This window comes from Pinus tabuliformis, chromosome J, assembly GCF_031772625.1.
Source record: "Pinus tabuliformis cultivar Carrire ecotype Pingquan chromosome J, CPIR1, whole genome shotgun sequence".
NCBI classification, from domain to species: Eukaryota; Viridiplantae; Streptophyta; class Pinopsida; order Pinales; family Pinaceae; genus Pinus; species Pinus tabuliformis.
Window position 1 is genome coordinate 1,229,923,775 of NC_142295.1, and position 25,941 is coordinate 1,229,949,715.

Below are 25,941 nucleotides of genomic sequence, written 5' to 3' on the forward strand. Positions count from 1 at the left end.
AAGAGAAGTCTGTAATGCCTACCTGTTGCAGTTCGAGAGCTTGGATCTACTGTGTCACAGTGGAAAGAGAAATTCAAAGGTCGAATGGAGGATTGCAAAGATCTTCGCTCCATGTTTTTATGCTTACAGGGGATTTCTCGATTCACACAATGGGTTAATGGTGCCAGCTGAGGGGCAGAGGCTTGCCTTAAATTCCCACAGGGGAAAGTACAGCTTACCATGTGGCTCAGCGACATGCAAGGCCAACATCGTATCCACCTTAAATTCTCATCTTCCACCCGCATCCAGGGTTCACCATTTTAAATATTATTATGTATTTGCATTGTTATTTTTTAATTTTACAATTAAGTTTATATATTTGTAAGTTTTCATGAATGAATAGATTAAAACATAATAATATAAATTTCAAATGATTCATTTCATTATCTGGACTATAGATCAAGTTTATATATCCATTTTCAATAAAAATGAAATCAAAGTAACTACAAATTTATAGAAAGATCCAAGCTATTAATCCATTACATGTTTGTTATAGGTTTATAAACATCTAATTTTCTGAGTAATTTAATTTAAAAATATGGAAATTGTATTAGCTCGATATAGTTTCTTCAAAAAAAATACATATTTAACAATAAATAAGTCTGAAAATGAGAGATCCTTTTAATCATCATTTCATTATTTGTATTGTCTACATGTAAACAATTAACAATACTTGTTTTGTATAAATGGTTTTTAGCGTTTTTATTTCTAATTTAAACATGAACATGTCGCTATAATGTGGTTGGAGAGACAGTAACACAAGGTTCTTGGCATTTGTGGTAGATGTTATTGTCTGTGTTATGTTTTTATTAGTTGAATGGTTTGTTGAAGGAAGATTGAGGAAACACAAACAAATAATATATAATAATTAAGATTAAGTTTAGTTGTACAAGAATAAAAGAATTTATATAAGTAATTTGTCCATTCAAGATCATAGTTGTTTATTTTATTTAAAATTTTGGGATGATAAATAAGATGGGCCATTTTTATAATAACAATTTAAGATCAATTATTTCAATTTTAATAATATACAAACCATTGAATATCAATATTAAAAATCTTAAACCTAAACCTACTGACCTAAAACCTAATCATACTACTCTAAAACCATAAAGCTAAACCTAGTTCCTTAAAACAATATTATTAAGATATAAACCTATTGTTGTAAAAACTTAACATCTAAAACCATTTTCAAAATAGTGACTTCTCAACTAAATATTGTTATTACTTTTATGAATGTCTGGTTTAAAAGACCTTGTATTCTCCTCTCCACAAAGAAATAAATAAAACCTAACATAATAATATGGATGAACATTAGATAGAACTCTTATTCTCATCTCCACAGAGAAAGAAACAAAACCTAACATAATAGTATGGATGAACATTTGCTAAATCCCTGGAATTATAAGCCCTACTATCCTGAAGAGCGTCGACAATTTCGTTTCTTTGAAGTCCCTTCCTTTTGTGTATTGCAAGAATAAACTCTGCACCAATTCCCACACAGCATTTATGCTTAGGGGGATGAAATATAATAGCGAGAAATTTCTGTTGGGCTCCTCCACAAGATTCTGTCAAAAAATAAACCATTTAATATGAGTGTGAGGTTGAACAAAATATTGTATCAGAAATGAAATGGGATTTTCTGGTTGAAGAGAATGTGAAGAGTAGTAGTATAAATACCTTCTCTTTGTAGCAGTTGTTGTAGTAAAGGGATACACCAAAGTGCTTGTACTCAAATATTGGATCGTTGAAGGGTAGTCTGGGAACTAGGTCATTGCAGTAGACGATTCTAAAATATGTGGGTACTGTTTCATTTATGTTCTTGTTCATGAACTCTGCAAACTCTTCATCTCCAACTCTTGGTTGTCCGAATGTATAAACACCAACCATTTTCTCCAATAGCGCCTCTTCCATGTGTATAAATAGTATTACTGGAAACAACACAACCAAGGCTTCACCAAGGTTGTGGCCTGTCACAATGAATTTTGCATTTCTTGGTTGTCCGAATGTATAAACACCAACCATTTTCTCCAATAGCGCCTCTTCCATGTGTATAAATAGTATTACTGGAAACAACACAACCAAGGCTTCACCAAGGTTGTGGCCTGTCACAATGAATTTTGCATTTCTGTGAACTTGTAACAATTCTTTCAATTTCTTAATAAGAACATAATAAGCCAAAGGCTTTTCAATATCTTCTTTATCAATACCAACAGTAGGCACAACATTGTCAGAATCACTACGATTATCGAAGATCTAGGAGTTTTGTGAATGATTTGCAAGACCCAAAGCTTCTAGAAATCCGAGATGAACCTTTCCGATTTTGTTGAATTCATACCATGAGAAACCGAGATCTGTTTCCCAGTCATCTGCATTAAATGACTCTGTTCCTCTAAAGGCTATCACTATTATTTGGGCGTCCACCTCCTTATCACAGAATATAAAGGCTTGCATTGATTTCTTTTGCAAGTGATCTGATTATATACAAGTCAATCTTAACATCAATTAATGAACGAAAAATTATTATATATATATATATATTATGACTGAATCATAGATTATTGAAGCCAAAGAGTTGCATATATACCGTTCCAGCAGTCTAAGAACTCCACGAAGTGCATCTGTAGGGTCAATTTGAAATATTTATTAAATCAAATGGAGTTTTGCATGAATAAACAAGTACTAAAATTCATGAAAACTAAACACTACCTCTCAATGTTCTGTGACTTTGTTTCTGATAACAAGTTTGTTTTCATAAGTTACAATTGAAGCCATGGCACAAAGGCCTGCATAGAACTTTTTCTCGGGTTCAATGGTTGAGTCAATAAGTCCCCTACTTCCGCCATGATACAAGTTTACTCGATGCTCAAGAAGGTCGATGACGCTGAGGAATGTGTTAGACCCTCTTCTCGGTATTACAATTCTTTGGCCTGAACAAATCAAAACATTAAGCCAAACCCTAATTAATGATGTTGGCTGAGGGTGAATTCCTTATTCAATTTTTCAATATATTAGGAAGAGATCTATGAGAAATAAACAGACTAATAAAAGTCACCAGTCCCTAAGTCATGATGTTGGCTGAGGATAAAATCCTTAAATTTAATTCTTAATACTTTAAAATTGCGTATAAAATAAAGAAAAAGATGAATAAAATCACCTGTGAGTGGCCTGAAGAGTGTTTTTAGCAATCCACCATTTCTTGAAAGCAAATTTAAATAGAATTCTAATCAGTTCCCCAAGTTGGCTAATGGTACAATAAAAATCTAGATAAGTTTTATCAATATAAGCGAAAGCCTGATTTTCCAAGTCTGATTCACGTCAGATTTGATGGAGTTGGGGCATTCTAAAACATTGGATCTCAATGCCCCCATCAAGAAAGGACTGAACAAAACCTGATCTCAATGCCCCTGAAGAAGAGATAGCAGGAAAACGGAGAAAATGCAAACGCCCAAGAAACTTTATGAGATGCTCGACGAAGAAACTTTACGTTACTTATCCACGTTGCGAGTTATTCTTCCATGTTCTAACAACCATACGTTTAAGAATTTAAATCGACATTAGGTTAGGTTTATGACACACTGGGCAAAGAAACTTTACGTTATTTGTTGAGAGTTATTCCTCCATGTTCCAACAACCATACGTTTAAGAATTTAAATAGACATTCGTTTCACATAGAGAATTTTTAATTATTTTTAATTTAAGTTTTTTAATGTCCATACGTGACCATAAACAAGACTCATCGGAAATACACCTTTTCACTACTATGTCAAGTGTATCACTACTATGCCAAGTGTATGTGTAAGGTGTGTGTTACATTTTGTAGTCTTCCCATTGTGGTTAATCTTGATAGGTGTCAATTAACAAATGACATAGTAAATTTTTAATGGAGCTTTGTAAAAAATTAATTTAAACAAGGTTTAATCATGTGACTTAGATATGCAGGGAAGTTAGTAGTGTGAATTCAATCCATTGATATTGTGGCAACTATGAGAATATGCTAGCATAATTCAATTGAAACCATCCCATCAATTTTTTTGATTAGTAAAATCATTAAAGTGCCCAACTCCAATAGAAAAAATGCCAATAAAAAATAATTATTAAATATAAATATAACATTGTATATTTAAACACATATACATTAAAGCATATATAACATTATTATTGATATATTTTACGGTCCCACAAACCAATATCGGCTAGCACTGCATCATATAATGAGTTTTAAAATTTAAACCACAATCGGCAGCCGCTAAAACTGCACTCTAGTTGACGAACAACTTAAATGCTATTAATTTTGATCGATGGAAGTGTTAAGTTATTATTTTTGTTTTCGGTGAAAAAAATATTTATTTAATCTTTTTCATTTCATTTTTATAAGAATAAAATACGTTCGGAACAAAATACATTCTTCCATGTAATAACATTAATAAGAGATTTGAAGTTCTAAAATTTAATAATAAATCTTTAATTTTAATATAATTTTATTATCACAATTTATTAAAATTTTAATTTAAAATTTTTGGAATTAAAATTAAAAGTGGCTCAAGACAAATGTTTTAGTCAATGTAATATGATTTTCAAATTTTTCTATTATAATGATATTTATTTTTTATTTTGGACTAACTTACATTGTAAAGTTGATCTATCTCTAAATTCTATTGTTTATAAAGATGTTAGAAATCAATGAATTAGAATTATTATTTTAATTTGTTTGATAACTTAGGTGATAAAGGGAATTGTTGATGAAATTAAATAAGTGATTCATTTAATTGATAGGTAGTAATGAGTCATTTTTCGCTTAAGTGTTACATGATAAACCACTGTTAACTAGAGTGAGTAAATATAATATAGTAGTTAACATGCCTAGGTTATTGTGCCTAGTCCACACTTAGTTTTGAGTCTAAAAGAAATGAAACTTTGTTATACAAATAAAAACCCAAACTAACCATCAAATTTAGTCCCTACAAGAATTATCAAAATAGGCCCATGGTCTAGTTTTATTTAGGATTACAACTTTCATTAACCGTGGAGCTTTTAGTATATCTACAAGCATTATCAAAGTAGGCCCATGACTTGCTTAAATTTATTTAGAATCACAATTTTAATTTTATTTAGGATCACATGTTTCCTCAACTTTCGAGATTTTAGTACATCATCTGACACAAAACATATCATTAAAATCTATATTTCATCACCTTTGGAGATTTTAGTATATCTTCTGACAAACAACAAATCATTAAAATCTATATTTAACAAACAATTTTAAAGAAAATATGAAAAATGTCTTTAAACATGATACATTTCTAGCAATCCAAATTCCAATAATACAAGAAAACAAAAACACCTCCATTTCTTCATATTTCTATCTACAAACCACTTTTCCAATTTATATTGTATCATAGATCATGTTCATAAGGAATAATTTTTTGCCAAACCTCAACATAATAAGTACCATGGAGATAAAAAATGAATGAGCTTCAACCAAACCTAAACATAATAAGTACAATGGAGAAAAATGTGCATACATAGTAGACATATTCCTGACTCTATTTTCTTCGTTTGAACATTTAGTTCCAAGTTTGAAATTTAAAAATATTTCACAACCACCATTATATATCCATGGCCCCACCTGTATAAATTCCTTTTACTCCATTCTAACTCCAAATTACAAGTCGTTCTGATGAGAGAATTTGATATGAGCTCTCCATAATTAGCTAATGAAAACTTGTCGTGGAGATGTTCTTTGGTCATAAATAAGTCATCAATAGAGAGCCATTCATGTGACTACTCATTGGTAGCTTTGACCATTGATTAATAACTTTCATAGAAGGGCCTAGATATATGTTCAAATATAAAAATATTTTGATTACACTGATAATGACATATTTTCCCAGCCTTATCACCATTCCATTTCCAATATTCAAAGCTAAAGGTTTCTCTAGAAGTGAAAAGAGAATTTAAAACTTTTCAATAATTAGAATCTTGAATGCTCACTATGAGAGTCTAACACCTATCTCAAGGTAGTGCACTTATCCATAAAAATAAAAAAAATAAAAAATAAAAAAAAAATCCAAAATTTAAAACAATTTTACTCAAACATTTCATCGAGTGACGGTTTTGAGCATGGACCTTGTCATTTAAACCTAAAACTTGTATGATCCTTCTTTATCTATATTATTGTTAGAGATAATGGAGAATACCCTAGAATAGTGAATTGGTTCATCGTACCTCAAGATAAGAATTATTTTATATTTCTTAGGGTATGGTTCTAACTTCCCTAAACCGTGTGTGCTATTTAATGTGTGATGTACATGGACAACGTAAAGCGTTCTACAGAGCCAGACTCTCCGGGTTCAAACTCTCTTTCATAGAGCTGACCAGTCGATGTTTTTTTATTAATTCAAACATCACTTTTTAACATGGTATCATAGCAACAGGGTTGAGAAACCTATTTGTTGAGTGAAGGATTTTCCCGAAGCACTTAAGGCAAAATCATTGTGTTGTTTGGGGGGAAAAATCGTGTTGATCCCATTGTGAAACTTCACGTGATTTTATTTTGGATGACTGTCACGAATCTATGTTCAATAATTGTGCCGACTGTTGTGAATGCATGTTGGCTAATCGCACTGACCATGCAAACAATAAAAGGGGCACTGTGTCTTGGAAGTGGATGCCGAGAGAAGGTTGCGTGGAGGCTGAGGTTTGCCGAGAGAAGGCTTCGACGACCCTATACGTTGTTCCTCAAAGGACTGCTATGGAGAGCACGCAATCTGGTGGAGACTTGCCCGGAGGCCCCGTGGAGAGGCCATGCAGACTGTAAGGGATTAGCCAGTGCTAGAGGCTATTGAAAATACCAAAAATCAGACCTGCAGAGATTAGCAATTTCTGTCTTTGACATAGATCTCGGGTAGATCTAACATATATATATATATATATATATATATATATATATATATATATATATATATATATATATATATATATATATATATATATATATATATATATATATATATTTACCTGTCAAATTTTTTTAATCGCCAAGATGAATAATCAAATGATTGAAGCATACTTGAATGAGCATAACAAGATCGATGGCTCCAATTATGTGACTTTGTTAGAAGTGCAGAGTGCTTGGATGATTGCAAATAGGGATGAGTAGAAGCCGGTAGTTGGATCAGCATTGATCCCAGATTAGGAGAAGCGAGAAGATAAAGCAAGGAAGTTGTTAAAGATGTCAGTGAAAGACTGCATCATAACACATATCAGAGAACATAAATGAGCAAGTGAAATTTGGGGAATATTTAAGGATTTGCATGAGATCAGGAATAAAAATCATCTTTTGTTCCTCAAGAGCGAGATTTTATCCCTGAAGATGGAGGAGAATGAAACAATTGTTGCCTTCATAGCAAGGATCAAAGATCTAAAGAACAAATTGGTAGACATTGGTGAAATAGTTGCAGATACATATCTAGTAACAATTTCCATGAACGATGTGACCGATGACTACCAAATGTTTATCACTAGGATAAATGCGAGAGAGAAAACCCAAAAGTTTGAAGAACTCATAGGAATATTAATGCAAGACAAAGAAAGAAGATTGACTATGAAGCCCCAGAGTGCAGATCTTGCATTGATGGCGAAAAAGAGCTTCTTCAAAGGAAAGGGAAATCCGCAACAACAAAACAGAGGAAACTCACAGAAAATACCAAATCATACTCAAGGTTTGCATCTGAATAGAAGCAAATATGAAAATAAATGATTTTACTGTGGAAAACTTGGTCATGTCACTAGGGAGTGTAGGAAGAAGAAATATCATGAACAACAACAGAAGAAGAAACGACATGCAGGTCATGTAGCAAACGATAATCATGAGCAGAACTTCATATTGTTCATGGTAGACTTTGATGAGAATGTTGATGCAGACATCTGGGACATAGATTCGAGAGCATCAACACATATGAGGGGAACAAGAAATGGTTTGAAGATTTTAAAGAAATCAACTCTTAGCACAAATCTACCTAGGTGATGACAGAAGTCATCAGATCAAAGGTTGTGGAACATTTTCTGTCATTTTACCTAATGGTACTGTAAGAAAAATTCATAATGTCATGTATGTGCTCGGTGTAACAAAGAACTTGATTTTTGTATCCATGATTATAGATCAAGATCTTAAACTTGAATTTTTTAAATCTAATTGTTATATTAAAAATCTATTAGATGGCATGAAGACTATTGCTACATGAATTCAAACAGGAGGTCTGTACAAATTGGATGTAATACCAACACCAGTTCGAGCTTTGACAGAAGCGAGTTTGACTCTAGAAGAGATGTGGCATCATAGATTTGGTCATATCAACTATGGTTATTTTCTGTTACTTCAGAAAAAGGAAATGGTAAGAGATCTTCCTATCTTAAAACAAGTGCATAATGGTTGTGATGCCTGTACATTAGGAAATATGCATAGAGATGAATTCCCTATTCAAGTAGAGAAGAAAGAGAGAGACATACTTGAATTAGTGCACACAAATCTTTGTGGACCCATGCAAGCAAAGTCATTAGGAGGTGCACTGTATTTTTTACTGTTTATTGATGACTGCATAAAGTTTTCTTCGGTATATATTTTTGAGTAAGAAAAGTCACACATTTGAGTACTTTAAACAGTTCAGAAACATGATTGAAAAGAAAATAGGGAAGCATATAAAAATTCTCCGCTCTGAATAAGGGGGAGAATACAGGAAGGATGAACTTATCAAGTATTGTAAAGACCATGGGATATTGCAACAATTCAGAGTACCCCATACTCCTCAGCATAATGGAGCAAAAGAAATAAAGAATAGAACATTAGTGGAATGTGCTAGGAGCATGTTGAAAGGTAAGGATCTTTCGAATGGTTTTTGGGCTGAAGCTTTGAATACTACAATTTATTTGAAAAATAAGAGTCCTACAAAGAGTCTTGAATTTAAAACTCCTTATGAAGCATTATATTGATTTAAGCTTGCAGTAAAACATTTAAGAGTGTTTGGGTCAAAAGCATTTGCCCATATTCTAAAGGAAGCCAGAAGAAAACTAGATTCAAAAGCCATCATATGTACCTTTATAGGGTATTGTTCACAATATAAAGCTTATATATTATTTAATCCCTCTACTCGTAAGATTTTTGTTAGTAAATATGTCACATTCCATGAGCAGGATCATAAAGAATCTGATAAGCACAATGAGGAATGGGATATATTGTTCTTGGTGGAAGAAAGTGAAGAAATAAGAAACAATCAGGATCAGCGGAAAAAGGCAAAAGAAGAGAATTTAGTTGCAGTAATCAAGCCAAGTCCAACAACAGAAACTTAGAATAGGTCAGAAGCTACACCAATGCTTAGAAGATCAGGTAGGCAGACTTCATTTCCTATTAGATATAGGGAAAATGTTTTCATAACTAGTATGATGAATGTAGTTGAACCTTCTAGTGATAAGGAAGCAAATGAATGTAGTGAATGTAAAACAACCATGGAATAGGAATATGAATCGACAATCAGGAACAACATGTGGGAGCTAGTTGAAATTCCTAAAGGGAAACAAACCATAGGTTGCAAATGGTTGTATAAACCAAAGTTTAACGCAAATGGAACCATATACAAACTTCAAGCTAGATTAATAGAAAAGGGGTATTCACAAAAGGAAGGCATTGTCTATGAAGAAACCTTTACCCCTATAGTTAAACTAAATACCATCAGAATTTTGATTACTTTGGGTACTAAGAAACATTGGATGATTCACCAACTAGATGTAAATTCTACATTTTAAATGGAGAATTGAAAGAGGAGGTTTATTTAGAGCAACCTGAGGGGTTTTTCCGAAGAGGGAAAGAAAATTTAGTTTGTAGATTAAAGAAAGCTCTATATGGACTAAAGCAAGCACCCAGGTCTTGGTATGAAAAGATTGATTCATTTTTTCTGCAACTTGGCTACAATAGAAGTAAAAAAGACCTTAATTTGTATACCATGAAAGATGAACAGGGGAACATAGTGTTGATTTCTTTGTATGTAGATGATTTAATTATTTTAGGTGATGTTATTGCTCAAATCAAAGAAATAAAGCAACAAATGTAACATGTGTTCGAAATGAAAGACCTTGGTGAATTAAGATACTGTTTGGGTCTTGAGATCTGAAGAGACTCAAGACAAACTTTTCTGTCCCACGGTAAGTATGTCAAAGGTCTACTGGAAAGATTTAGAATGGATCGATGTAAGGCTACAGAATTACCATTACAATAGAACATTAAACTTCAGAGTGAGGATGGCTCTAAAGTGGCAAATACGACACTTTATAGACAGCTGGTTGGGAGTCTAATCTATCTGACCACTACTAGAACAGATTTGTCTTATGCAGTTAGTGTGCTAAGTCAATACATGTCCAAGCCACTTGAGATTCATTGGAATGCAGCTAATTTTGTTTTGAGGTATCAACAAGGTATTGTAGATTATAGTCTTTTTTATACTGATTCCTCTTATGTTAGATTGACATGATTTACATACTGATATTGGGCTGTAAATGTAGACGACCATGGATCCATAACAAGCTTTGCATTCATCATTGGATTTGGGGTGATTACATGGAGCAGTAAGAAACAAAAAACAATTTCCTTTTCTTCAGCGGAAGCAGGGTAACAAGCTATGTGTGCAGCAACATGTGAGGTAGTTTGATGGTGGAGACTTCTCCAAGATGTTGGGGAAGAACAGAAAGATGCAAAAACAATCAGATGCGACAATCAGAGTTCCATAAAACTTGCTAATAATCCGATGTTTCAAAAGAACATTAAACACATTGATACACAATTCCACTTTGTCAGGGAGAAAGTGCAATCAAAATAAATCCATCCTGTATATTGTAATACATGTGATAATGTTACAGACATTTTCACTAAGCTTCTTGGAAAAATTAAGTTTGAAGTGTTTAGGGAGATGTTAGGCATATTTGTGAAGCGCTTCTCCATTAAGGGGGAGTGTTAGAGATAATGGAGAATATCCTAAAATTGTGAATTGGTTCACGATACCTCAGGATATGAATTAGTTTCTATTTCCTAGGGTATGCTTCTAACTTCCCTAAAACCGTGTGTGCTATTTAATATGTGATGAACATGGACAATGTAGAGCATTCTGTAGAGCCAGAATCTCTTGGTTCAGACTCTCTTTCGTTGAGATCAGTAGTGGATGTTTTTTATTAATTCAAACATCGCTTTTTAACAATTATCATATCCCTATCTTTGTGGTGTTGTTGTTTAATTCGTTAAATTGTAGCTTTTTTTTCATTTTTTTTCCTGGTTTTCAATCATATTAAATAATTAAATTTATTTGATATTTTATTTTCTAGTAATATGTGTGTGTGTTAATTTTATTTTTCTTCCTTTTCTCATTAAAATGAAAATATGGAAAATAATGATGTGTTGTATTACACTTTAGCAGTTTGTGCTATTGCTAAAGAAATATCTTTTCTTGTGTATATTCAAAAAATGTTTGATAGAAAACTTGGATTTTATCCCAATTTTTTTGATGAACATGTCAACATATTGGATAAAATGAAATCAGATGTGAAATACTTATTGCATGTGCACCAAAGAGAATATGGAAGAAAAACTAGAAGAGACTGGTTGGAAAGGGTCAAGGGTCATGATCACTATGTTGTTGATTTGAATTGGTGTTTCTTTTGTCATCGATATGCCTGTGTTTTTGAAGAGGATATTTAATGAATTCCTTTTGATGTAGTATTTAAAGTTTATTTTCGTGGTAGAATTATTTGATGTTAAGACATAAAAAAATATCTCTTAATTTAAATTCTCTTTTTTTTTTTCGATTTCAATATCATTTAAGTCGATCATTTGAAATTGGTGTTATTATGTAAAAAAAATTCTATAATGTTCATCAAATTTTCTATGGTGTTGTTTTTCTTACATTGCAATGTTTGCAATTTAGATGTGATTTTGTTCTTACATCTTGTGACATTATGTTGTGTAGCAATACAAGTAGTTCAATTATCCCAATTGTGTTCCCTTCCTTTAATTACAATCCTTCAATTCAATGTTGTTCTCTTATGTTTGTAATTGATTGGTTTTTTGTATCAATCCCTTTTGTTTATTGATGCATTTGTCATTTATAGTTAGGTTTATAGTATTAAAATTTGGGCTTTATGTTTGTTTGGAGATTTACGATATTTATTTTTTGCTTTATATGCTTTGGGTTTTAAATGTTGATGACATGGGTTTGTGACTATTGTAGAAAAAAAACCATGTTGAGTCGATCTTGATCATGGTCATACATGTTGATAGTCAACCTTAGTCAATGATGGTGAATCATGATGGAGAATGGCCGAGTGTGGATTTTTGATGAAGGTTATTCCAATATGAAATTATGTATGGAAAAACAGTTTTTATCACGATGATTATTTAGAGCTAGCTTGGTTTATAGTTGTGGTGTTGAAAGGTCAACCATGGTCAATAACTATGGTCAAATGTCACCTTCTAATAAGCATTGTCTCAGTGTGAAAATCAACCATGGTCAGATATGTTTGTACTAGGGTTTATAATATTTATCCTTGGGTTTATATACCTTTGGTTCATAATTCCTTGGGGTTTTATTATTAATCCTCTGGTGTTTTCTTCCCTTCGATTTATGATATTAATCCCTTCCATTTGTTAATGGCAGCGTTCAACCATAGTTGGGGATGGTTCAACATTGCATTGTGACAAAGTTGGTATCAAAATGAAAATCAACCTTGGAAAAACATGGACATGCATGTTTATTGGACGATATATAATAATTTTCTTTAGGTTTAAATACACGACCTTTATACAATTCAATTGGGTTTATTGTTTTTTCCTTGGGTTGAATATTTTTTCTTTTGGGTAATAATCCCTTGGGCTTTTAGTATTCATTTCTTGGGTTTATAATATTCATAATGGTTTACCATGGTCTACTATGGCAAACCATGTTTTAGAAATTCAATTGTGGTAAACCATGGCCAATCATGTTCAACGATGGTGCAACATTGCATTATGACAAAGATTGTCTCAATATGAAAACCAACCATGGCCGATCATGGTACTACGTCGCATTGTGACAAAGTTTGTCTCAATATGAAATTCAATCATGGTAAAGCATGGCCAACCATGATCACATGTTACATTGTGACAAACGTTGTCTCAATATGAAAATTAAGCATGATCAACTATTTTTTTCAAGGTTTATAATTTTTATCTTAGGGTTTATATACCTTCAATTTATAATACCAATCCCTTGGGTTTAGCATTATCCCCATGGTTTCACAATCCATTGGGTTTATTATTCACTTAGGATTATAATATCAATTATCGTCGACCATGGTCAATAATGCTGAACCAAGTTCAACGATCAATTCTGCTCAACCATGGTCAATAATCGTCAACCATTTTCTTGAATCACATTATGAAAAAGAATGTCTTCTAATCATACACAATGTAAGGAGGGATGCTCTTGCTCCTTTTAGATATTGACACATTTTATCTATTTTAACTCCTACAAGTATATCAATATTCAATAAAACTAATGTTTATAGGATTTGGAGCACCCACGTGACAACCTTTTTGCTAATCCCTCTTGTAACTACTGCCATGAATCATAATTCATGTAAATAACATATGAAAAATGGTAACGATTTTCTTTGGTTAAATCACATTCTCAGTTTTTGTGGGTTATCCTAAACCATTACAATTCGAAGGTGGTTCATAATTTGCATGAATACAAGTGGTTTTAGAAAATTCCAATGAACCATTAATAACACCAAGTGATTTTCCTTTAGTTGTTGTTACATCTTAATTTTTAACTACATGGTATTACTCCAAATGCTTATTTTATGTTAGTTCTATGGTTTCATTCTCCATTTTTTTCTTGTTTTGAATCATATTTACTAATGCATACAGTATGGAGCACGTAATATGAGAAGTGAGACAACTTGAATTACCTATATTTGCATGAATTTGTTGAATTGCATAATCTTGTTGTTCTCTCAATGCCTGTCATATTTTCTCATTCTTACTTTAGCTTTTTATCGCACTTCCTCTATGCTTGGCACTTTATCTCCTTTTCAAGATCAAAATATCTAATTTCACATGTATTTTGTGAATTCTTGTGTAATTTCCATGTTATGTTATTTTTCTATGAATGAATGTTTGTTTTTATCTTTTTATGCATGCACATTTAGATTTGTTTTGCTTTTTTTGGGGTGGAAGCAAGAACTTGATCGAGCTCTTAGGTCTGTAGCTTTTCCATCAATGGAATTAATATAGATAGTGAGCGGTTGATGGTTGGTTAAGTATGAAATGGCCTAATTGAGCTACAAGATAAATAGCTTGATCAAGCTCATAGCTCGATTGAGCCCCTGATTAACCACACTAATGGATCAATGGAGAGTTTCTTAAACCCTCGATCGAGTTATTTGAAATTTTATTTCAGGTGCTCAATTAAGCATTTTAAGTGCTTGATAGATCTATTGATGTCCTAAAAAACATAGTTTTAACACCCCTTCAGGATATTTCTCTGCAACACCATTTTGTACCCTCGCTGACATCAGGAAAAAAATGTCTTTTAGTGGCGAAGTTGATCATGTTGGATTTGTTAATGCAATGGCATATGAGTTTGAAATTTTTGAATTCATATGACATTTTTCATCTAATTTCTTTTAAACATAATTCTTGAATTTGTTTGGATAGTTTTAATGTGGCCAAATAAAAAATCAATAACATAAAATATATAGAATGAAAACATTTCAAAAAATACCATTATCTTCGTTTACAAGTCCTCTTCAAAAGGGTACCCTTGGTTTTTGAATTTATTTACATAGTTGATTTTTTTTATTTATTTTTATGTGAGCACATGTGTTTGTAAGATGCAATTGAAATATTACTTTTCCAACTTCAAAAAATAATAAAAAATATAAATTTACATGAAAATAAAATTTGTACTATGCATAACTTACACACACACACACACACACATACACACACACACAGACATATATATATATATATATATATATATATATATATATATATATATATATATATATATATATATATACAGAGAGAGAGAGAGACACACACTTTAGACTAAGTTATGCTATGTGAACACACACATACCTTTTAAAATGTGTGGAATTTTACAAAGATAAGCATTTCATTGAATTGAAAGTTGACAAGGACACTAAATTTCTTTTGCAAAAAATATCATTAGGACAACAAGATAATTATCCACAAATTGTGTTTTTACTCCAAATCAAAATTCACAATGCTTATATGCATTTTGAGGGCTTCAATTCGATAAAAATGTAAAATTTTGAAATTTCATTGCCGCAATTGGCTCAAAAGTGTAACCCATCTTCACACATTCCCTTGTATAAATATATATTAAAAATAAAATTATTTAAATAAAAATTAGAAAAAAAAATCACAATCTATAAACATTAATTATTTAACTATTTTTAAAAGTAACCCAACTAAATTATTAACAATAGATTAATTAGTTTCCTAGTCGTCGTATAACAATGGGTAGAGGTATATATAATTTATGAGGTTGTGACGAAAATTGTATATAATTTATTAAATAAAAGTGATTAAAAATTTCAAATTTTCAATAAATGATTAAATATTATAATTCAAAATTCAAAATAATTATATTTATAAAAGTTTATAATAAAATAAAGGCCATAGGTATATATAATTTATGAGGTTGTTGTTAAAGTTTTATATCATTTATTAAATAAAAATGTGTAACATTGCCAAGTAACCTCGCATGAAAATGCATGGAGTTACAAAATATCCAAATCACTACTTGGTCATTAAATATTAGGTAGAATTTTCATCATTACATAGAGTAACTTTAGTAAAGGAATAGTAAGTTACATAACCCCTAACAACCACTATTGTAGCATATTAACATAAACTTTCTGATGTAACCTTGCATCATTTTTATGATTTCTTTAACTATATTAGTTAATCACATATTTGATATTATAAATGCCACATCATGCAAGGAATCAACATCATCAAACTGACACAATAATAAATCACATAATTAAACATAAATATCTCCCAAAAACCCTGTAAGGTGAAAACGAGCAAACATTTGATTTTATTATTAAATGCTTATGAGAGTGTTCACCCCTCACTCAATGGCTTATAAGAGGGTCCATCCCTTAACCATTGTCATAAAATATTACAAGGAAATATCATTTAAATATAAAATATCTAGCTAAAATCTATTACAATGATCATGATATCATTTACCCACAAATATTCAATATTTATATCTTTATGGCCTGATTGTTCCATCAATGGACCATCCTGCAACTTGCACTTATCTGCATGGACCATTAATTCTTTACCTGCATAACCGTAAACATAACCCATCTTTGCCTATGTCGCAACCTCTTCTCGTAACTATTGTCATCAACCTTTGATATCATGATTAGATAAAGTATTAATCAAACCAATTCATAAATATATACTAGTGATGCTTCACCATTTATTCATGTACATTCATGAAATGTAAAAAAAATATTGCAACATGCTTCCTTTAACAACACTACACATGCATTAGTTATAAGCATATAACCATCAAATCATGTCTATAAATAAATACCACATTAACTATTATTCCCCTCACAAAATGACACACTATTGCAATATAAATCATTACAATTGTCAAGACATTCCTTTAAAGGAAACTAACACAACAATTATCATATTCGTGCATGCGAATTACATAAATTTTATTAAAATAACTAGTTGTTCAACTATTACTTTTGGGGCATGAAAATACATAAAGAAATCTAACATAATGGATGGTGTTCCTATGCATGCAAATGAATATACTTTCTAAAACAATCTTACCAAAAAAATAATTAATACAATAGAACATGCAAATACATGTTTCCTTTTCGAGGAAACCTAGCACAATAGGGCATACAAAAACATGTTTTATTTAAAAAAAAACGTAATGCAATAAAGCATACAAATAGATGTCTTCTTTTCCACAAAATTAAACCACCAATACCCATATATATATATATATATATATATATATATATATATATATATATATATATATATATATATATATCTATATATATATATATATATATATATTCTAAAGATACCAACACATTACCATGTTTTTTGTGCATCTAAATTCATCTTATTTTCCAAAGGCTAACACAACATACTATCATTTATCACATGCAAATGTATATTCTTTCTGAAAGAATGCTAACACAAATCTTGCATGAATTCTGATGATCTTATTCCAAAAGAAACTAACATAGCAAATATGATAGCATAAAAATAATCACATATTTTTTTTTCCAAATAAATATAGCTCAATATTTCTTCTATCCATGCAAATGACATATCTCTATAACACAATGAATATTCTTTGTGCATGCAAAAGCTTATCATAATATTCCTTCTTTAATGTGTGCACCACATATTTGTTTTTTCTAGAATTCTACCATAATTAGCTATTCTTTTCATGTAAACAAATGCATAACTATTTTTCAAAAGGAAGTTAATATAACAACTAATGTGTCTATTCATAAAGATTCTTATTCTTTTTCACAATAACTATAGTATTTTGAGCATAAATAAATTTACCATAGTCAACCAATCTTTTGTGTATGTAACTACACATTTCTTTTTCCATAGATCTAGGAAAATAGTTATTTTTTGGTTGTGATTTAATTCTTTTCCACAAAAGCCATAAAGACTTTCCGAGAATTGCACAACAAATATTTTTAAGAAAATAAATATATATTTAACCTATGCTCATGAACACAAAAACTCGTGATGGTTTTCTAAGAAAATACTCTTTTTACTGCATGCAAGTATGTATTTCCTATCCCAAGAAAGTATTTGTTTATTGCACGCAAGTAAGTATATTTTCTATTCCTTGAATATATTCTCACTGCATGAAAATTTATATATTTTCTTTTTAAAGAAATTAAAAAATTACTTATTCCTTTATTTCATGCCATATCTATTCTTTTTTTCCCAATAAAATCTAACTCAATAGTAACCATGCATACTAGTTTTTTTTTCATGTACATATTTATTTTTCAAGAAAGGTAATCTAGGTTTCTACACATTAATTCCCTGCAATTTTGTTTCCTATTGAAATGATATACTTTCTTTATCCTTTTTTTTTGTATAGGGAACATGCATTTTACTTCAAGAAAAGATATAATTAGTTCTTTATCCTTTATATGCAACATTCACATGGATTCGTTTTAAAATAATATGATGGTTTTTTATCTTCTAGCTTCAAAGTTCTCATGCATTTTTTTTCAAAGAATAGCCTTATATTTAATGCAAAAGATTCTTAAGTGTCTTCCTCCAAAAAAGCAAAGCTACCTTAACTTTTAGTATACATAGTAAAATTTGACTGGAATAACAAAACTTATATTCTGAATTTTCTGAGTGAACTCTTCTAAAGAAACTCCTCATTCTTTCCTCGAAATACCAATAAAAAAATACAAACAATAGTAAGCTATCATGGACGGAAGACAACAAAAATTCACAAGAAACACATGCAGGAGTAGGGCTTTTACAACTTAGATGCTTGCAAAAATACCAATGTAAATAACTCCATGGCATTGCGATTTCCAAAAACATGGTGGCATTCCCTTCCTTTTTATTCCTTCATCTGTGAGGTCCCTTAGTGGCACATCTCAGAAAGGAAAAATAAAATGTATTTGGATAGTTATAGGAGATTCCATGCAGGAATTTGAGTGAGAGAAACCCCTTCTACACCAAGAATACAACCAACAGGGAAGTGGAATACTCCAACGTTCTCAACAATTGCCTCAAGATTGGCTGTCGGTTGGCACTAAATTCGTTCAACCATTTCCATCCATTTCACCATGTTCCCCATACACTTATGGTTAGCCCTTATCAATATGTAGACCATCACGCGCCACCCACCCCCCCCCCCCCCCCCCTTGAAACACAAAATGTATTTCGACCATTTCCATAGTCATTTCAGTATCAAGAATGATAAAATTAGTTTGCAACAAATGCTTCAACTTTTACACTTATAAGACTAGTAATATTTGTATAAATTCAATGCAAGTTGGCAGAGGATATTACATACCCCCCATTTGAATTAAACATTGTCCTCTATTTTTATCATTAAATTTTACTCACAATATAATAATTAAAAAAATAAAAAGGTTGTCCTTCCCCTTCAAAATGAAGAATTTTATTTCTAATATAAACTCATAAGAGAAAATAATAACATTTTTTCAATAGTCATAATCATTGTAGCTACAAAATTCTGTAATTTCTACCTTACATCATTTATTAATTATTTAAATTCATAGAAACAAAACAAAATCTCTATACCAACTTACCATTACTTACCAATCACTCCTGGAATTCATGATCACTTTTACGCAAGCACTTTAAGAATGGTTGAATAGTCCATCAACATTCCATGGCAAGCACTCTATAATCTATGACTAACAAATCCAACATAATCATGTTAATCACAACATTAATCAAATGAAATATGTTTAACTATGAAATATTTATGCAATGTCAAATAATACTTTAACCACAGTACTTCCATAAGTACTTGAAGAGCTCCAAGTTACCCTCTAATCAACAAAACGATCAATATTTGCACCAAGTGCACACTTTCTTAGTCCCTGCTAAGACATTCACAAGCTTGGTAATACAATAAAGGAATTTACACTCCCAATAATTCCTTACCAAGAACTAAGCTCCTTTCCGATCAAGATGTACATAAAATTTTCACATAATCATATATAAAATTCATTTTTAACATATCACATAACTTGCTAGTTAATTTATTCTACTATGAGAACCACAATAGGCTAAAGAATGCTCATCCCAACTTAGGGGAACTGGTTTCCACAACCTGATCAAGCCATTTTCACATCTAGACAGTTATCTGACAGAGACCATACTAGGTCCAGTCTGGAATTCAATTCGCTAACCAACTCAAGAATTCCAACGACCAAATAGTGTCCAATATGTTGAAATGCAATAAGAAATTCCTAATTCAATTTTCCATTGAACTAAATTAGGAGAAAAATTATAATTCCACATCACAAGACAACTTGTAAGAGTTAGCTAAGTTAATTTCAATTATTTTTCTTATTTAATTAGATTTGAGGGCCTAACTTGAGTCATGTAGAGTGGTTCCTAAATTTTAGGAGCCTAGGCTAAGTTTAATTTGAGTTATAACAATTTAATTCAGATAAACTGAGTTAATGTCAGTTAAATTAGTTCCAATTGTTGGAGGAACTAATAGGACGTCTAGAAGTGGGGTACAACTTTAGTGTTCAACCAGTTAAATGATGAATAAGCCATAATTAACTTATACATGCATGAAACTTGAGATACCCTGTTGAGGTTGGAGTTCAAGGGTAATCTACTATTGGGTTGTAAAAATTTTTGAGTTGTACACATGGTGCATGCAATCAGAGAAGGGCCTACATGGATTGCGAAGTTATGGATGAGGAATTTCCCTAAATAATAGGGGCTAATTCCCAAGGAAATAATGCAAGGAAATAGGAGCATGGAAGGTAGAAAAAATTAGCTAAGTATTGGCCAGAGTCAGCGTGTGAGGCAATGAGATAGATTATACCAGTGTAGAGGTTTGCTTGGGCTTAAGAGAGAATTGTATTTCTTCTCCATTTTCTGATCTAATACAATATATATAGAAATGGGTTTTGAGCAACAAGATTTCCCCTTAGAAAAATGTCTAAGCAAATGTGATTGAATCTTGTATCATGTTTATGTTGTGATTTCTTGATTGATTAGTTGTTTCCTCTTATGAGTAAAGTAAATTAAAGTCCTTTGTTTTAGCATATTACATAAGCAGTTTGACACTACAAGGAATTTCTACATGGTATCATAGTGGGAATCGAAATAAGAGAGAAGAATTTGAGGTTGTCCTCGCAGGTGAATCGAATTTACAGTATCATTCTTCAAAACTAGCAGGATGTCATTCTATGGCCTGAGATCCGAGTATGCCCTTGAGGGTAGATAAAATTACATTTATTGAAAGGAAAGGATGGAAGAAGTGTTGGAAGGTAATTAGCTGAAAGAATTCATAGATCATGATATCCTGAAGCCTCCATCTTATGATGCTAAAGATCTAGTAGAGTGGAAGAAGAGTGTAGCAAGAGCCAAGAGGATCATCCTAGAGGGTGTAAGAGACCACATAGTCTTGAAAATACATGGAAAAGTTTTGGCTTAAGTTGGGATAACCCAAGTTTGATTTTTTAATATGCACAAACAAAACCCTCGATCACTGGCCCTTTTGGTAACGACCTTCAAGTAGATCACAGTCTCACCCAAAGTGACTATGGGAGGATACAAAACCAGGTTTGTGCATCCTTGAGGGATGAAGAAATGTGGTATTTTTGTGTTTTCTTATAATTAAAATTCATAAATTACTTCGCCATATTACATCATCACTTAAAACATATCATATACATCCATAAAACTTTATTGTACTGAAATAAAGTGCAACTGTGATAAACTATTATGATACCATAGATAATAAGCAATTAAACACATGAAGACACATATTTTACCATTGTTCATCCCAATGTGGGACTACATCCACAAGAACTATTGCTTATAATAGAGAATTTGTACAACAAATAGTTCTTGGTTAGCGCACTGAGCTACAGGTAGTTTGCGAACATAGCTACAGACTCAAGGCTCTGCGCACTAAGCTACAGAGTCTCACCTTCTTTCCTAAACCATAATTCACCAAGATACAAACATTCAATACATGATGTGATTTTTCAAGACTATCTCCTTCTTTATTATTCATCCCTATATATACTATTACATCGAGGGATATATCATCGCAATACCATGGTCCATATACTATGGACTCCCCTAATACAAGTTACTATGGTAAAAATCATTCATAGTTTACAACATTACATTATTTTAACAAAATGCAGGGGCTTCGACCCTCCCCTAAGCCCATATACCACACGGTATATCTACTACGCAGTCCATTTTGGCACTCTATTGCTCCACTACACGATCCACTTCGCACTCTGCTGCATCCTTTACTTCACACTCCACTCCAAAAAATGTGGAGTCTTCATCAAAATCTAGGCCAAGTTAGGTTGCACCCAACAAGCCCCCAACACTCACATGTGACTCGTCTCGAGTCACTTAGTTTCTTTGCCTCTAATTTTGACTGTGATGTTGTTATATGTCTGGTTGAATTGTTCTACAGTTTCTGTCACTTGCTTTTCATTGTTGCGTGCTTCCTCTGACAGTGCCTCTGTCACATGTTCTGCAGCCTTCTGCACAAAAATTTCTTCCCTTCGCCAAAGCTCTTAAAGCTTCTTATCCACTGAATGTGATAAATGGAGGGCCTCATTCTGCCAAGGTTGAGTCCTCTCCATCAAAATATGCTCCTCCTTGTTTAGTACCTTAATGTTCTTCTGGAGGGCCTTACTCCCATTGATTTTCACAAGCCTCTACAAGATGGGTAAGATCTTCGAAATTGCCCAAATTTCTTCTAACTATTGTTGTTTCTGCTGCATTTCTTCCTATAGTTTCTATAAATTTGGATCTTCCTACAACAAATTCCAAATTTGCAATATTTCATCAAACAATTTCCCACGATCTTCCAATTCTATAGAGATGTTGTCCATTTGATATCTCACTTCCTGTGGCGTATTTGGCTGCAACTTCATTTACAACTCAGTAATATGCATTTCATACTTAAATTTCACAACAACAATTTTGTCCTTGTACCCGTTCACTGCAAGGCCGAGCTTTGCAAACTTTTCTTTTGTTGTCTCTTTGTCTTGGACATCAAGGTCCAACATTTCTTTACACATTGCTTCCATAGCCTCATTGAGATTTTGGTGTTTCTGTGATACTTGATCCCTTTCTTGGATCACCTACTTGAGATTTTACCACAACACAACTCACTCTTTTTCTACTTGAATATTTAGCTGTGAGGTTGGTTGTTCCTGCAACTTCAGTTTTTTAATTATCTCTATGTGAAGCTTGTGTAGTCTTGGAAATGGTACCTCTACCAGGTTCATATTGACATGATTTCATTCCTTAGTCTTTTTTTATAGTTTTGTGGAGTGAAACTCTAAGTCTCTTGCAAGGCTGAGCTTTGCGACCTTTTCTTCTATTATCTCTTCGTCTTGGACATCAAGGCCCAACATTTCTTTGCACATTGCTTCCACAGCCTCATTGAGATTTTGGTGTTTCTGTGCTACTTGATCCCTTTCTTGGATCACCTACTTGAGCTTTTGCCATAATGCAGCTCACTTTTTTTATACTTGAATATTTAGCTGTGAGGTTGGTTGTTCCTGCAACTTCAGTTATTTAATTATCTTTATGTGAAACTTGTGTAGTCTTGGAAATGGTACCTCTGCAATGTTTGTATTGACATGATTTCATTCCTTAGCCTATTGTTATAGCTTTGTGGAGTCAAACTCTAGGTCTTCTGTAGGTATCTGTGCTAACCTCATTGCAAGCGTAGGCTCTATCTACTTATACTTCAAACATTTCATCTATATCTGCGGGCTTTCTAACTGATAATGCCAAAATATTTAAGTTTGTGATCCTCTCCTGCACACCGGTAAGAAGTGAACCATAGTGATCTTCTACTTTGCTCTAGGATTCAATTATTGCCTCTAAATCCTATCTCTAAGTGGCTACAGGTCCCCATCAGTAAGGACAATTGGTGTGATGCATTTTGTATTATATGTTTTCTACTTATTTTTTATCTTTGTGGAAGCCTCGCCCCTGGGCCTTCCTCTTCTCTGCAATAATTTTTTTTGTTTCTGCTTTTTTGTCTCCTTGGTCTACTCATCTCCCTCAGGAGGATCCTGGTTACCCTTATCATGCTTCTCTTTCTCTTATGACTAATGTTCATCCTGCTCCTTATCTTTTCCACTGGCTTCGCCATGCTGTGAAGTGTCCACCTCTTCTTCTCTCGCACTGTCTCCTACTTCCTCTAGTGGAGTCATCCATTTTGTAGGCCATATCTATATCTGTGCCCCAAGATCGTATTCAGTCACGCTATATGGAAAGGCATGCCATTTATTCTTTGTATCCCTGCAAGCGTATATGTACACTTTGGGAAAGTCTTCTTTGAACTTCTCCACAAAGCTATAGTACTTGTATAAGCTTGACAAGATTCAAGGGTGCTAGTTCACTATCATATGTAAATCCATGTGGTACAATACAAAAAATATTATGTTTTCTTGTGCGTGGGACACCTTGGTGGTAAACCACAACAGAGCATACCTCGCAGCTTCACAGGTATCTATAGGCACCTGAGGGAACTATGAATCCTCTAGTTCTCTCCACGCCAACATATAAATAATTAAGATAAACCAAGCTTAGTGGAAAGTTTTACCTTTCTCCTAGACCTCGTGATAGTCATCTAGGAACTCCTTGGGTAGGTATTCAACCAAGTTATACTAAACCCCGTTGGCACACTATGCAACTAATGACACCATCGACGCAAAAACTTCATTTGTGGGGCATTTCCTCGTAGTCTTTCCAACCAAGATGTGTGTTGTGAAACGAACTACTTGTTCATTGATCGACTTTATATAATAACCTCTCTTTCCTTTTACCAGCCCAAATGTTTTCTTCATACATTCCACTATAGGGAAATCTTGATATTTTTCGACAAACTCCTCCATAGGGTTCTGCCGTTGGTATGGTAGTCTTATGATTCTCCATATCAACATAGGGTCTATGGGGATCTTATTCCCCATCCATAAATTCTCATCATGTACTAACACGACTAATTGATTCACACACACTGTGCTCCCTACACTTTTATCAAAGTGCGTACGTTTAGAATATTTAGCATTCCTCACTGTGCCAACTCATTTTCCCACTGTTATGGGTCTAGCCTTGTCACTCCACTGTCTGGGTAGTTTAATTTCTTCAAATAATGTTTTGGTGTGAACTAAGGGTACTTCTTCATGTCGTTGAAGTAATAATATGTGAACTTGAGCTGCGGAATTTTCCCTAACAATTCTCCTTTAAAGGGTACTACTTTTGGAAACAAGGGTGTAAATGTGCCATACTTCATATCTTTTGATTCTTTTACAGGTTTATAATTTGGTTTCCTCAGCGGGATGTATAGTGGTAGGACTGGTAAAACTATTGCGGCGCCTTCCTCTGTCTGTACTTCCTCAACATCTTCGTCATTGTGCTTGACTTGTTCTGGTTGTTGCTGAGGTTTAGCAGGTTTCTTATCTTGTTTCTTGTTTCTTCTCACTTAGTCAGATTCTTTCTTAGGGATCATTGTTATTTCTGTGGTGATGGCACTGCAGCCGATGCTACTGTGGGTGTATTAGTGGTTGTTGTGGTGGTTGCTTCCATAACTCCTTCTAATCCTTTTCATCCTTCAGTTGATAGGACGTTCATGTGGAAATTCTCTGCACTTCCTTTGCACTATGCATACTTAAGCTCTCAAGTTAGCAAAGTTCTTAATTTGGGCGAGAGGTGGATATTTATAAAAATTTTGAAATTCGAACCCCATTATTAGATTTGTTTTTTCAGATTGCATTCATATTTTCTCATTAATTACATATCTATCCTTAGATCTTTCCAATATGTCCTCATAAATGCAATTTTCCACGTATGTTTCCCTTTAATGGTCATATTTCTATTTTACGACGAACTCTTATGCATTATGCACTGTAGCGCACATCTTGTCTTCAATCATGGCTTGTACAAGCTTCGACATACTCCAGACTATAGTGAATTACTAACTACATTGAAGCTCTCGTTGCAACGTACTTTATAGTCTAGTGCCCACATTCAACTTCAGGTGG

General features: G+C 32.7%; 1 pseudogene; it reads right to left on the reverse strand.

Annotated features, from left to right (window-relative positions):
* Window positions 1-1,427: 1,427 nt before the first annotated feature.
* On the reverse strand, window positions 1,428-16,471 carry LOC149231575 (triacylglycerol lipase OBL1-like; annotated as a pseudogene).
* Window positions 16,472-25,941: the final 9,470 nt, after the last annotated feature.